Source organism: Lindgomyces ingoldianus (genome assembly GCF_010093535.1).
Source record: "Lindgomyces ingoldianus strain ATCC 200398 unplaced genomic scaffold BDR25scaffold_14, whole genome shotgun sequence".
Classification (NCBI taxonomy): Eukaryota; Fungi; Ascomycota; class Dothideomycetes; order Pleosporales; family Lindgomycetaceae; genus Lindgomyces; species Lindgomyces ingoldianus.
In genome coordinates, this window is record NW_022985175.1 from 635,885 (window position 1) to 650,796 (window position 14,912).

Genomic DNA, 14,912 nt, shown 5'->3' on the forward strand with positions numbered 1-14,912 from the left:
CTGAAGCAGCGATAGGGGTAGTGCAAGGAGACGAGCCTGGCGGAGACACAGATTGACCAAAGAGACTCACGGGTTCGGTATCAATGACTCTGCAGGTAACACTTTACCTCTCGCTGGTCAGACTACGCGGCGTAGATTGATGCAGACGTGCATGGGTTGGACTATGCCAGCTTGCAAGGTGGCCACTGTCACACCCACTTTCACGAGGAGGATCTAAGACCGCAAGGATTGATGGAGCAGTCAAAACCAGCTGGACAAGGAGATTCATGCGGCAGAGTGACAGTCTCCTGGGTGGTGTGGGCCAATCGCTCAGGCCAAGAAGGCGACCAGATTGCAACATGGCGGCTCGGAACGGGAGCAGTTACGGGGTCTTTTTGGCCTATCTTGTCCCCTGATGAGTGGAACTCCAGGCAGCCTGTCCGAATCACGGCGGCGCAAGTCTGCGTTATTTATGCGGACCTAATCCAAGGGTAGAACTCATGGCCATTGTCACTGAGGGAGATTTCAAGTGTCTCCTGTTGCGACAAGCGGCTGGAAATCCAGGATTGAGCTAGGGAGGGGGCTACGGTGATAGCCTCAGGCTATCTAATAGCTCCAAGTTCCTCTCCACGGGCTTGCGTTGTCTATTGAATAGTGATTTGGCCACATCCCGGACGTGTGCCTCCAACTGGAACTCGTGGCTGCCATTGTTGCAGGTGCCTAAATGTTGATGATTCTGGAGAAGTTCACTCACGTCAGCCTCTCCCCAGTGTCGACGACCGATCAGTCATACTTGAGACGCGCTCCCCCAACATGCACGGCGAATAGGCAAGAGAAATCTGAAGCAGGTGGTGCCCTTTCTGTTGCTTGTTGACGGGACTCCTGTACGACCTTAATGGCGCAGTCTCTCTGAGCCGTCCGGAGTGAGTGGGAGCTCGGTGATGCCCTCGAAGAAGGTGGACGGTGGGGCGACGGTAACCCTGAGCGACGCCAATACATGGCCGGGCCGCGGATATGGGAAAGCTTGGATTCGGTGATCGGAGTTGGATGGGTACGGTCTAGGACTTGAAGGAGGACAAGCTGTAGAATGCAGGGAACAGTACGTACGCATTACGAAGAATGGAATAACATCCTCCATCTGAGCGTGAGGTGGGAGGCTTTGTGGAAAGATATCATGAGCCCGTTGACGATAGTATCTTCATTGGAGGTATGTCGAGGTTCCATTTGATTGCCCGGGCAGCTTTCCTGCACAGACTGTATCATCCAATAATTCTGTCAAATCGGCAAGCTGCTCGAAAGGCGTTTCCTCTGCAATGCGACTCGGGATCAACAGATGCTGTGGCCCCGGACGAATGAAATGTCGGAGATTATCTCAGCTAGCTCAGACGGCATGCCAAGAAGACACTAGTACACAAATAGTATAGATACTTTCAGACCCCTGCTGGGGCTTCTTCCTTCTTGGCTGCCGTCTGAGGGACTTTAGTGCAGCGCGACGTGTGCAAAGCTTTGTCCATTAACTTACTAGAAACTTCTATACAAGATACTATTACACATAGCTTATTACAGCGCCTATAATTAAAATTAATTACTTAAAGGGTATATATAATCTACTTTAGACTATTTTTAAATAAATTTCTAACATTCTAACTATAAAAATTATAGGCTTAGCATTGCACACGTCCTAACGCGCAACTGTTCTCCTTAACCCTGTCCTCTACTAGTCTATCTACTCACGTTTAACTATTAATAACAGCTAAGATTAACTAACCTACCTTAATTTTGTAACAATTCTACGAATCGTTCCATCTCGGGTCGCTCAGATCCTATCTGAAGGGTCCCTGTATTAGCCCCAACCATAACTCAACCTAGTCCCTTGCAGTTACCCCTATTCCCTTATGTATTTAGTTGCACCTTGCCTTTATAGCTAGCTTAGTAGTTTTCTAATATCCTTTTGTACTAGGCCTATAGGTGTTAATGGCATTCCTAGGTTCAGAGTCCCCACGCACTTCTATATGCCTCTAAGTAGATTCCCTCTGCATTTAGACTTATTATCTTGCCTACGCTGTTACATTATATTAGAAAACTTGCTTTTACTAGTAACAGCTTTATTAATAATATTACATTAATTATTTATTTAACTATGTCTAAGTTTTAAGAAGTATTTAATTTAGTTTAAGTTATAATTTCTTATACACTATTATATTAAATTATTTAGTTAGTATAAATAAAATTTTACAGACCTTTTATTAACTAAAGCTTTTAAGTTTAGAACTTTTTATCCCTTATAATTAGAATTGCCTTTAAAAAAGTTGTAAAGAGTGCGCTAAAGTAAAAACTTAAAAACTACTAATAACTTATTAAGATTAAAGATAACTACTAATGCTTAACTTTTAACTACTATTAGATCTTATTATAAAGACTGCAACCTATTCTAGCTATAGCTAAGGCAAGATGCTTACCTTTAGAACTAAATAACTACCTACTTTAATAGCTAAACTCTCTTTTATAGAACTTAAAGCTAAAAACTTACTAGATTTAGAGTTAAACTATAGTAACATAGCCTTTAAAAACTAAGTTGCTTAACTAAAAACATAAATTAAATAGCTAACTAGATTAAAAACTATTAGTCTTAATTAACCTTTACTAACTACTAAATTACTTTTAATAATGCTTTAAATTACCTTTACTACTTTAATAGTAAAAGACTTTTTAAGCACTTTTAAGCTCTTTTAAAGCTACCTTACTAAATATATGCCTAAGATTAAGAACTTTATAAATAGCAAAAAACTTATGTTTAAATAATAGTAAGCCTTTATTATAGATAGACTTAACATTAATTTAGATTACTATTAGAGTAAGCGCGCACACATAGCGTTAGTATAAGGACACACTGCTAGTATTATAAAGGAATACCTAGAGCTTAGATACCTAGCTAAATTAGACAACTTTTAGTTTAAAAATATAAAAAAAATAATTAAGCTCTTATAAATATACTTTATTACTAGTAATAAAAAGATAGAAGCGCAACAGGTGTTTTAGACTTTAAAAATAAGTAAAAAAAAAGCATTTTCTACTTTTAAAGCTTACTTTATTAGTGCTGCTGTTAAAGAGTTTATATTAAAGTTAAAATAGTTTTTTTACTTATAAAAAAAGATACTACTTAGCCTAAAAGTACTAAACTTAGGTTTTAAACACACTTAAAAAAGCTTTTTTAAGTTAATAGTAGCCTACTTAATAGCTTATAATATAAAAAGAAGAAACACTTTTGCTATTTTAAAGTAAACTATTAATTACACTTAATAATTTAATATTAGACTTATTATAGATTAATCTTAGAAAGTTTCTAGTAACACATCTAAGGCAGTATACTATTCTAGTGCACCCTAATCTGCACCTATGTTAGTACCCTAATCTACCCTAGCTACCTACTAACAACCTAGCTAGACACTTGCCTCTAAAAGACAAACAACTTCTAGCAACTATTATAATTATAGTAAACTAGAATATTTTACTAGTAATTATTCTATCTCTAGAGTATAAGAAATTAAGGTAGAGTAATAAAAATTTAAAAAAAAGTTTATAAATATAAATAATTATAACTTAAACTTTTTTTAAATAGAAAATAAAAACACTTAAAAAAACTTTTTATTTTAGGCTTAAATAAGTATAACTTAGTAAATATTAACTTATTACACTTATTTAAAGAAAAACATTTTTAAGTCCCTACTATTTTATGCTTAAAAGGCATTAAAGTTTAATTAAATCTTTTAGTTAATACTAGCGCACATAGTTTTTTATTTATTAACTTAATAACTACTAAGTTTTTATTCTAATGCTTTTATATCTTTATTTAATGTTTACTTTTTAAAGTTATAGTTAAGGGCTTTTAAAACTAAATCTAAGTTCCTATCTACTAATATATCTGCCTGCACATGTAAATTAATAGTAGAAGCATCTAAAACTGCTTTTTTATAATTATAGACTTTAGCTTATAGGATTATATTATTAGTATTAAATAGCTATGTTGTTTTAAACTTTAACTAGATATAAAAAAAATTAGATTATATAGCCTAATAAGTATCTTACTACTTATAAACTTTTACTACCTTTATTTATGCAACTAAACTAGCCTGCGCGCAACAAAGAAGTAGAGTTAGATATTAGACAACATAATGTATAATAGGAAAAGGACTACATTTAGTAGTTATGCAGCCTAATAATTAACTGCATTAAGAGTTTACTAAGGCTACTAAAATTATACTGCTCTTTTATTGCCTATAGTTTAAAGACACTTAAATTGTTAATCTGCTTATCTATTAAAAAGTCTAGACTAGGTTTAAAGAACATTTATTCTTTTTGTTAGTTAACCTAGGTTTAATTAAACAAACGTACGCCTAAGGGGCGTACTAAGAGGTAAGTAGGCAAAGATCTTCTTGTTATTAACTACTGCCCTCTCTTTTTATACAAAGAAAGAGGGCTTTTAAGTACACATAGCCTCTAACACATAGGCTAGATAGCTAACATTTTAGGCAACTTAATTTAGCTATACGCGTGTATAGACACAGCTGTACTTATATATAAACACTAGTAACTTTTTACTTTTATAAAGTTACTTACTTATTTATATATTAATTTTACTTTTTTTTTTATTTATAATATCTTCTAGCTTTTTAGCTTGCGTATAATCTAACTTACTTTTAAAATAGTGCCTGTACTTAGCTAAAGCAAAAAAAAGTTCTTACTTAATTATATAAAAAAAGTTATTAAAATTATGTGTTATTTATCTTTTAAAGTTATTCTACTATTATAGTGTGTACCTTCCTCTTAGTAGCTTACGCATGTTAGAGAGGATGTACACTACATATAAAGCTTATTATTATAGTAGGGGAGAGTCTATATTTATTTTATTATGTAGAAGATCTAAATCTACCTCTTTGTGTAAGATTATTTTAGACATACATGTAACCTCTAATAACTTTTTATATAAGGTGTATAAAAACACTATAACTTAGAGGGGAGTGTAGGTTAATTACCTTCTGTGTGGGCAATTAATCCCTAGGGGGGGGGAAGAGGTGTTAGTTAATTGCCTTTTATGTAGGTAATAGATGTTAGGTTGCAGCGTGTTTAAGCAACATAGAGGGGGGGGAGGTATATTACAGGCTTTTATATGTGTAATAGATGTTAACTAATTAATTACCTCTTATATAAGTAATTAATTAAAAGGGTGTTAACAAAGTAAGCTACTAATAAAAAGCCTCCTTTATATAGCTACGCACACAGTAGGTTTCTAATTATGCAGCTTGTATTATCTCCTCTGCGTAGCTACACATGTAGTAGGTAAGTAGTTGCACAGCCTGTGTTAACAGGAAGCTCTAGGGCGCATAAAGGCTTAGTAGTAAGCCCTTTTTATGTGGCTATGTACACAGCAGGTTGCTAATTTTGTCTTTGTGCAATTAGTTAATCTAGGGGCGCGCATAAGGCTTGCTTACCCCTCTCTGTGTGGCTACACACATAGTAGATGTAAGCTTCTTTATACCTTCTCTGCGTAGCTACGCACGCAGTAGGTGTAAGCTTTTTATATAGTAGCAGTTTTATTAATCTTTGCAAATCTGTCTGTTAAGAATAATATCCTCTGCGTAGCTACACATGTAGTAAATAGTCTGTTAATAAACTAATTAGTGTTAGTTAACTTAGGTTTAATTAAATAAATGTACACCTAAGAGGTGTACTAAAAGGTAAGTAGGTAAAGATTTTTTTATTATTAACTACTACCCTCTCTTTTTATACAAAGAAAGAGGGCTTTTAAGTACACATAGCCCCTAACGCATAGGCTAGATAGCTAACGTTTTAGGCAACCTAATTCAGCTGTACGCGTGTACAGACACAGCTGTACTTACGTACAGACACTTTTACTATTACTTTTATTTTAGTAAATGCTTTTTATTTTAATATAAAAAAAATAAGTTCTTTTTAACTTTTATCTATAAAATTAAGTGTTTAATTAAAGATAAGTAAGCTTTACTATTAGATAATAAATGTAAAACTAAAGCATTAGTAAACCTTTAATTACTATTTAAATACTGTTAGTACTAAGATATATTTAGCTACACTATAGCTTACTAATTACTAGCACATTGCTTATATAACTATAAGATTGTCCTTACAGAACCTTTTTCTAACAGTTACAGCCTCTTGTACAAACAGAATGTTAAGAAACTAGAGGTAATAAAGAAGTATATTATAAATAATTTAAAATATAGCTTTATTAAGTAAAGTTAGAGCCCTTTTACATTTTTTATTCTTTATATATAGAAACTAAATAGTAACTTATATATCTATGTTAATTACTATAAACTTAATGCTATTACTTGTAAGGATGTGTATTTAATACTACATATAAATAAACTTTTATTAAAACCTATAAAGGCAGCTATTTTTATAAAGTTTAATATTTACGCAGCCTTTAATAAGATTAAGATAGACCTAAGCTTTAAAAAGTGTACTACCTTTTAAATATAATATAAAACATATAAGTGTAAAGTCTTACCTTTTAGATTATGTAATAGCCTAGCAACTTACTAGCGCTATATAAATAATGTATTAATTAACTATCTAAATAATTTCTGTATTACTTATTTTAATAACATCTTTATCTACTTTAAAGACAAGGCAACTTATATTCTTTATATTAAGAAAGTCTTAGAAAGGCTCTAGTAAGCAAGATTATAAGTAAAGATTAAAAAAAGTAAATTTTATATTACTTAAATAAAGTATCTTAGCTATATACTTTTAAATAAAAGACTAGAGGTTAACCTATAGAAAGTAAAGGTGCTACGCAACTAGCAAGCGCCTACTACTATAATAGGTGTGAAATCCTTTCTAGGCTTTACTAAATTTTATTAATAATTTATTTTAAAATTTTTTTATATAGTAAAACTAATTATTACGCTTTAGAGTTTTACTACCTCTTTTATATAAACTTTAGAGTGTAATAGGGCTTTTAAAAAGCTAAAGTCTAAGCTACTAAGAATACCTACACTCTGCTATTTTAACTTTATATTATAAACTAAAATTAAAACTAATGCTTTTAATAGAGTAGTAGTAAGAGTTCTATCTTAGGAACATGCTAATAGAAATTAGTGCCCTATTTTGTTTTATAGCAAGGTTCTATCTAGTTTAGAGCTAAACTAAGAAATATATAATAAAAAGCTATTTATAATTATTACTATGTTTAAATAATAAAAGGCTAAGCTTATATTAGCAACAACAAGCACTTTAGTATATACTAATTATTAGTTATTAAAGTACTTTATAATAATAAAGGTGCTAAATGCTTATTAGGTCTATTAGGCTAAGAAGTTAGCTTAGTATTACTTCTAAATTAAGTACACCTTTAGTAAGAATAACACTAGGGTAGACATTCTTAGCTATTATAAACAAAATGTAGAAAATTTAAAAGTAGCTTAAACTAATAACTAGTTAAGAGTCTTACTTAAACTACACTAACTCTACCTCTAAATTAATAAGAAATTAGCCTAGTACTATATTACTTAAATAATAACTTAAGTAACTTTACTAAATATTATAGAAAAACTAGACTAGGTTATGTAACGGCGCAGGCAAGACAATGGGTCCGAATGCGGTATGAATCCACTTAGAGGCATATGGGAGTGCGTGGGGACTCAGAGACCTGGGAATACCAATGACACCTATAGGCCTTGTACGTAGGTGTCATTGGTATTCCCAGGTCTCTGAGTCCCCACGCACTCCCATATGCCTCTGAGTGGATTCATACCGCATTCGGACCCATTGTCTTGCCTGCGCCGTTACATTATATCAGAAAACTCGCTTTCGCCGGTGACGGCCTCGTTACAATATCGCATCGATTGTCTGTTTGCCTACGTACAAGGCCTATAGGTGTCATTGGTATTCCCAGGTCTCTGAGTCCCCACGCACTCCCATATGCCTCTGAGTGGATTCATACCGCATTCGGACCCATTGTCTTGCCTGCGCCGTTACATTGTCATTGGTATTCCCAGGTCTCTGAGTCCCCACGCACTCCCATATGCCTCTGAGTGGATTCATACCGCATTCAGACCCATTGTCTTGCCTGCGCCGTTACAGGTTATGTCTTTAGATTCTTTAAAATTAATTAACATATTACTCTAAAAGAATTAAGCTTTTTTTGTGTAAAAGTAAAAACTCTTACTCTGCTATTATTAGATAGGAAACAGACTACTTTTTTATGCTAACTGTTTATGTGTTCTAGTAGACTTGCTGCTGTGTACCTGCCTTATTTAAAAAGTCTACAATTAAGTATCTTTAGCACACTCTAGTGCTACTAAGACCTATTAGTTACTGTCCTAAAAGTACTACTAGAAGGGTATAAAGGCTACTTGCAAACAATACGTATAGAATTGCCTCCCCTGTTGCAAAGCTCATCTAAAACAGCTTTAAACCCCCTCCACCTTGTCCTTAGCTGCCTAAGAGCGCCGCAATGTCTGCCTAAAAGTTAGACACTAGAGCCTTTAGAGCTAAAACCTAACAGAGCAGCTTAGTGTTTTAGTAGAATAAGGCCACCTAGACACTAGCTATAGAAAGCCTAGCCTTCTAGCTCTTTATAACCTGCGCTACCTACGCTAGGTTCTAAGTAAACTTTAAAACAGCTTTAAAGGCTCTCTTCTTGTCCTTCTTACTTTCTATGTTTTAGGCTGCTGCCTATAGCTTAAGATAGCTTTAAAGGACTAAGAATTTCTTTTTATAATATAAAAGAACTTACGCGTGTGTTAGTAAACTATACCCTAGCTATATTAAACTATATTTATATAAAGTTGCATTTTTTATTATGTAAAGTGTAATACTTATATTTTTTTAATTTAAAGGACTAAAAAGAGAACTTAACTTAAAGGCTATAAGCTAGGGTGTAAGCAGCCTAAAGGTAGATAACTTAAAACGCCTCTAAAGTGTAACGAGGTCGGCACAGTCAACCACGTGGCCTTCTCTCGCTTATAGAGGTTTAGGCTAGGCTAGAGACAACCGCTAGTGCTAGTGCTTACCCTAGCATTGCCTATATATATATTATACTATGCGAGAATACTTAGCTTAAGTATTCTCGTGCGTACCTTTTGGTACAGTGGGGAAAGTCGTATAGTATCGGCTTGGCAGGCGGGGCGCCTACCTCATTACATAAAGAGGCTCTAGAAGAGAGGCAAAGTAGCATAGTAATTTTCTTTAATGCTATAATTAGTTAGCAGACTAAGCTATAGAATGTTAGGTGCATAATAATACTTATAGAGTAGAGATTTAGATAATAGCTAAAAAAGAAACTAACAATATTAACTAAACTATATAAGTAAGGCAAGTAAACACTTATTACTATAAATAATAAATTTGCTATATTAATAATAACTACACTACTAGTTACTCCTAAACAAAAACATTATAATAAAGGCATTATATTAGTATTAGGTTTTTAGTTTATTTCTTAGTAATAAGAAATTTTAGTTAAAATAGTTATACTTATTATATTTTATCTAAATTAGTTTTAAATTAGTTTTAAATATTTTCTACACACTATAGATAAAAACTATTAGCTTATAAAAGGGGGAGTAGTGTAATAATTCTATAAATTGTTCTATCTTAGGTTGCTTAGATCCTATCTAAAGAGTCCCTGTATTAGCCCTAACTATAACTTAACCTAGTCTCTTATAGTTACCTCTATTCCCTTATGTATTTAGTTGCACCTTGCCTCTATAGCTAGCTTAGTAGTTTTCTAATATCCTTTTGTACTAGGCCTATAGGTGTTAATGGCATTCCCAGGTTTAGAGTCCCCACGCACTCCCATATGCCTCTGAGTGGATTCCCTCCGCATTCGGACCTATTGTCTTGCCTGCGCCGTTACAACTTAGAGTAAGGACACCTAGCTAAATTAGACCTAGTTTAGTTTAAAAATAAAAAAAGTAATAGTAATATTATTACTACTAATAAAGACTATTAGTTTATAAAAGAGGAAGTAGTGTGTTACAGTCTACGGTTGGACCAGCGTAACTCCACCAGCAGTGCTCCACAATCTAGCCAGGTTGGGGCAGGGCTCGCTTACAGACCAACCGGAGGACGCGGGGGCGGCGCGGCTGCCTGCGATCACGGAAGAATGCGTTGTCTAGTAAAGAGGTAGGCCGCGTATTATTAGGAGCCTAAGGGAGCCTAGGGGAGTCCCTCTTAGTAGGCTCCTACTAGCTCCCACTAGCTCCCTTAGCATCCCTAACACATGTATATAGTTCCTATATTAAACAACCTTTAGAAGGTGTGTTTAATATTTAGTTTATTTTTTATATAAACTAAGTAGCATTTAGCTTTTTAAAGAGCTGTAATACTATTTATATATCTTACACTATATATACCTTTAATTCTGTCTAACAAGACTGTTTAACCCTAGCCTTCCTACTACTGCACACAGGGCAAACTATAATCTAGTCACTTAACAAACTCTCTATTAAGCCTAATAGCCTGTACGTAGGACTGTACATCCTACTAGATTAGCCCCTCCTTTCTGTTCTACCTCCTCTAGGAATATTATAAGACCTAAGTGCTTTTATAAAGTAAAGATTATAACATTAAACACTACTTCTTTTAAAAAGTATAGATACCTTATAACATAACTTAGATTCTAACATAGCCTATGCTACGCTATTAGGATCTACAGAAGTTTCTACCTAAAGTAAAGCTATTCTAGCAGAACAGATTAACATAATCTAAGATAACATTAGAGAACTTTAGCAGATTAGTAATAAAGTTAGTAAATTACTAAAACTTAAGTAAAAGATTACTAACTTTTACTAAAAAGTAATAAAATTATAAAATTTTCTAAAACTTTTAAGCCTCTAAGAAGCAACTAACTAAGCCTATTAAATACATAAATTATAAGTAGAGCTAGTAAAGATCTAAAATATCTTAACTAAAAAAGTAAGCATTATAGCTAAGAAGACTTTAAGACTAGCCTTTTTAAAGCTTTTTAAAAAATTATTAAAAAACCTTTAACTATTCTTTATAAAATGTTACTTTTATATATAATATAATAAAGAAGCATTTTAGACTAACATAGAAATAATATTCTAAATAGAACTACACTTAGAAGGCCCTTTTATAATTTAGTTCTAACTTTACACAGATAATTAAATAAACTTTAGGGTAAATAGTAAAGCACTTACTTTTAAAATAAAAAAAATATTTAGTAGCATTAAAAATTTTAAAAAAGCTTTAATAGCTATTTATAAGACTTTTAATAAAAAAAATTATAGCTAATAAGTTAAACACTATAAAATAAAAAACTAGCTTAGTTTAAAACTATGCAGCACACTTTAGAGAATAGCTAGCTATCTATAGATAGACAGACTAGAAGGCTCTCTATTGCATGTTCTATAATAAGTTAAGTAAAGTAGTAAAAAATAAATTTATATATAGTAAAAAACTAACTACTCTTAAAAACTTTATTATGTAAGTAATAACTTATAACAACTATTATTAGAAACATAAAAGAAAAAAGAAATAAAAAGGAACTTTCTAAAAACTAGAGTTTATTTCTAAAAAAAAAAGCTTTTATAATATAATAAAAAACTAATAGACCTTAGTTATATAAAGCATACATAGAGCTCTCTCTTTAAGAAAAGCTAATTTCTAGGACGTAATAAGCTGCCCCTAATAAAGGAATAATAAAAGTAGCTAAAGGATAAGGCCTACTTAAACTATAAAAAAGTAGAACATTTCTACTAAAATTACCTAGACTTCTAGAAAAGGGAAAATAAAAATACTACTATAATAATAAACACTATTACTGCTAAATACAGCCTTATAGACAAGGAAATATTAAAAAGATTAAATAATAAACTTTACTAGTAATATAAAGAAAACTATTTTTTAAATAACTATTTTAAAGCATATTAGAAAGTAGTTATTTAAAACTTTAGTAGCTTAAATTTAGTGTTACAGAACCTAGTAATTCTTAAAAAATATAAAAAAAAGACTTAGATCTAAGGATATATTATAAATATTTAAAAAAAAAAAGAATAGTTTCTTTTCTAAGACTAAACTTTTAGCACTTTAGTAAAAGAGCTCTTTTAATAATTTTAAAAATGCAAATGCTAGAAGTGTAGTTTATAACATAACTACTTAAGCTATTATATAGTCTTACTTTACTAGATAAACATTAGTAATAACTATTTTACATTTAACATTATATAATAAATAGCTAGAGTTAACTATAATATTATAAATAAAAAAAAGCAGTAGTAATTCTTTATTAAGATTAGAGATTAAAAACTAGAAGGACTAGGTAGACCTGCTAGGTTTAAAGTCCTAAAGCTAGTACTTAGAAAGCCTAAGACACTACTTCTAAGCCTTATAATTAGTAAGAAGGCTTTAGTAATATAACAAAGCTATAGTTAGTATGCGCTCTGCAGAAATAAAACCTACAGCACTAATAATTATTAATAAAAAGGACACTCTATTTAGATAGTATAAACTTAGGAATACTTACAGTAAACTTAGAAAAGTCTCTTTAACACGTTACATAGACCTAACAATTGTCTATACCCCTAGTACTAATGCACGCGACAGTACTGTATTAAGCATTAAAACAATAAGCATAGAACAGGCTAGTAGCCTACATAAAAAAAGAACTACAACAGATGCTTATAGCAAGAAACAGCCTTAGCCTGCAAAACTATAAACTGTTACACCTGCTAAACTGCCCCCCCACATAAATAAGAGAGGTAAGCAGCATGTAAAGAACAAGACAACTGCAGGTTCTACTACTTCTAGTAAAAAGCAGTAAGAAAGGAAGACTACCTAACATTACATTACCTAATTAAAGATTATAAATGTAAGGCAGCTAACTGCTATAATTAAGAACATTAAATTTATAAAAAAAAAAGATAAGTTTAATAATAACTTATAAAACATTAACTTTTACTTTTTTCTTAATAAAGAAGTTAAACACAACATATTAGTAGTAATTACAGTAGAATAAGGGGCAGAACATAGCCTAACAACTACCTTTATGTATAAAGGGTAGCCTAGGCTAGCCCTTATAGACAGTAGATGCACCTTTACTGCTATAAATAAGAATTAAGTAGATAAATAAAGCATACTATTCTGCATAAAAAAAAACCTATTTAAGGTAACTTTTACTAATATATTATTAATTAAGTACAGCAAAGAATACATTAACTTAGAAATATATAAAAAAAACTTTAGAACCTTAAACATAAAAGACTAGAGATTAATAAATATACTTTAGCTAAAAAGTAAATATAATGTAATTCTAGGCTATAATTAGCTTAGAACACATAACCTTGTAATTAATTAGAGAACTATAACTATAAAAACTTCTAACAACTATGCATATATAACTTAGTTAGCATGCTATAATAACTGCTACTTAGTCTATAAATAAGTAAAGTAAGGTAGTAGTTACTACTCTAAAAAAAAGAAACTTTAAAAATTCTCTTACTAAAAGCCTAAGGCTTAAGTAATAAAGATAATAAAAGAAAAACTTAAAAAAGTCCCTTATAAAGAAATTAAAAATAATAAAAATGTAAAATAAATTAGCATTATTTAAATCTAGAAAGAAGGTAGTATCCTAGTAGAATATAAAGATTATAAGGATATATTTAAAACACTAGAAGACTCTAAAAAGCTACTACTACATTAGCTTTAAAATTACACTATTAACTTAATAAAAGATTATAATTTAAAGACCTATAAGCTTTATCCTTTAATAAGAATATAAAAAAAGGCCTTATAAGAATATATTAACAGGATGCTAGCACAAGGCTATATCTAAGAAAGCTATAGCTTAGTAGCGTTAGCTATAGTTTTTACTAAGAAGAAAAAAAAATCTAAGTCTATTAAGACTATAAAACTCTAAATAACAACATAATCTAAAATTAGTTTTCTCTACTAATTATATAAAACATTATAAACTAATTAAAAGAAACTTAGTACTTTATAAAGTTTAATGTACAAGACAGATTTAATAAGATAAAAATAAGAGAAAAAAATAAGTAGCTTATAGTGTTTAGAACTTTATAAAGACTTTATAAACTACTAGTAATGCTGTTTAGGCTAATAAACACTTTAGTAATATTCTAATAAATTATTAATATAGCTTTTAACTTATATATTAATGTTTTTACTCTAGTATACCTAGATAACGTCCTTATTTACTTAAAAAACACCTTAGAAGACTACGTGTAGAAGGTATAAAAAGTCTTAGAGCAGCTTAGGAAATACAAACTCTACCTACAACTCTCTAAATGCAAATTCTATGTTACTGTCACAATTGTGCACAAGTAAGGTTATAGAGCTTCACAGAGGTCTAGTTTAATTACTACGTGAGGTATTATAGTAGGTATAAGACATTGTGTAAAGAATAAGAAGGTTTAGAAGGAAATTAGTAATTAAATACTTAGCTTAAAAGTCTAAGCACTTTAAGTATAAATTAAGCCTATTCTAGGTTTAGTTAGTGTTAAAGCAGTTTATGCTTAAGTTTATGTCTATGTTATGTTATATTTATGTTAGACATGCACTAATAATACTTTAGTACACGTCTAATACAGTTATGTTTAGGATCTAGGGAGGATACTGTGACAGTACTCCCCCTCTTATTAAAAAAGGAATCCTTTACATTAGTAGTTCTAGTATTAGGTTGTCTTTGTTAGGGTACAGGTTTAGTTTAGATAGGTATTAGGTGTAGAATTAGGTTACTATAAAGTTCTCTTACAAAGCTTCTGCAGGTTCCTATAATAGTTTATTATATCTAGTCTATTTTATAAAGTATTTATAGATACATTTTTTTTATTAAACTAGATCTATTTAATGTCTTTTATAATGTATTTTAGTTTATTATTTATAATAATAGGTTTAGGTAGTAGGTT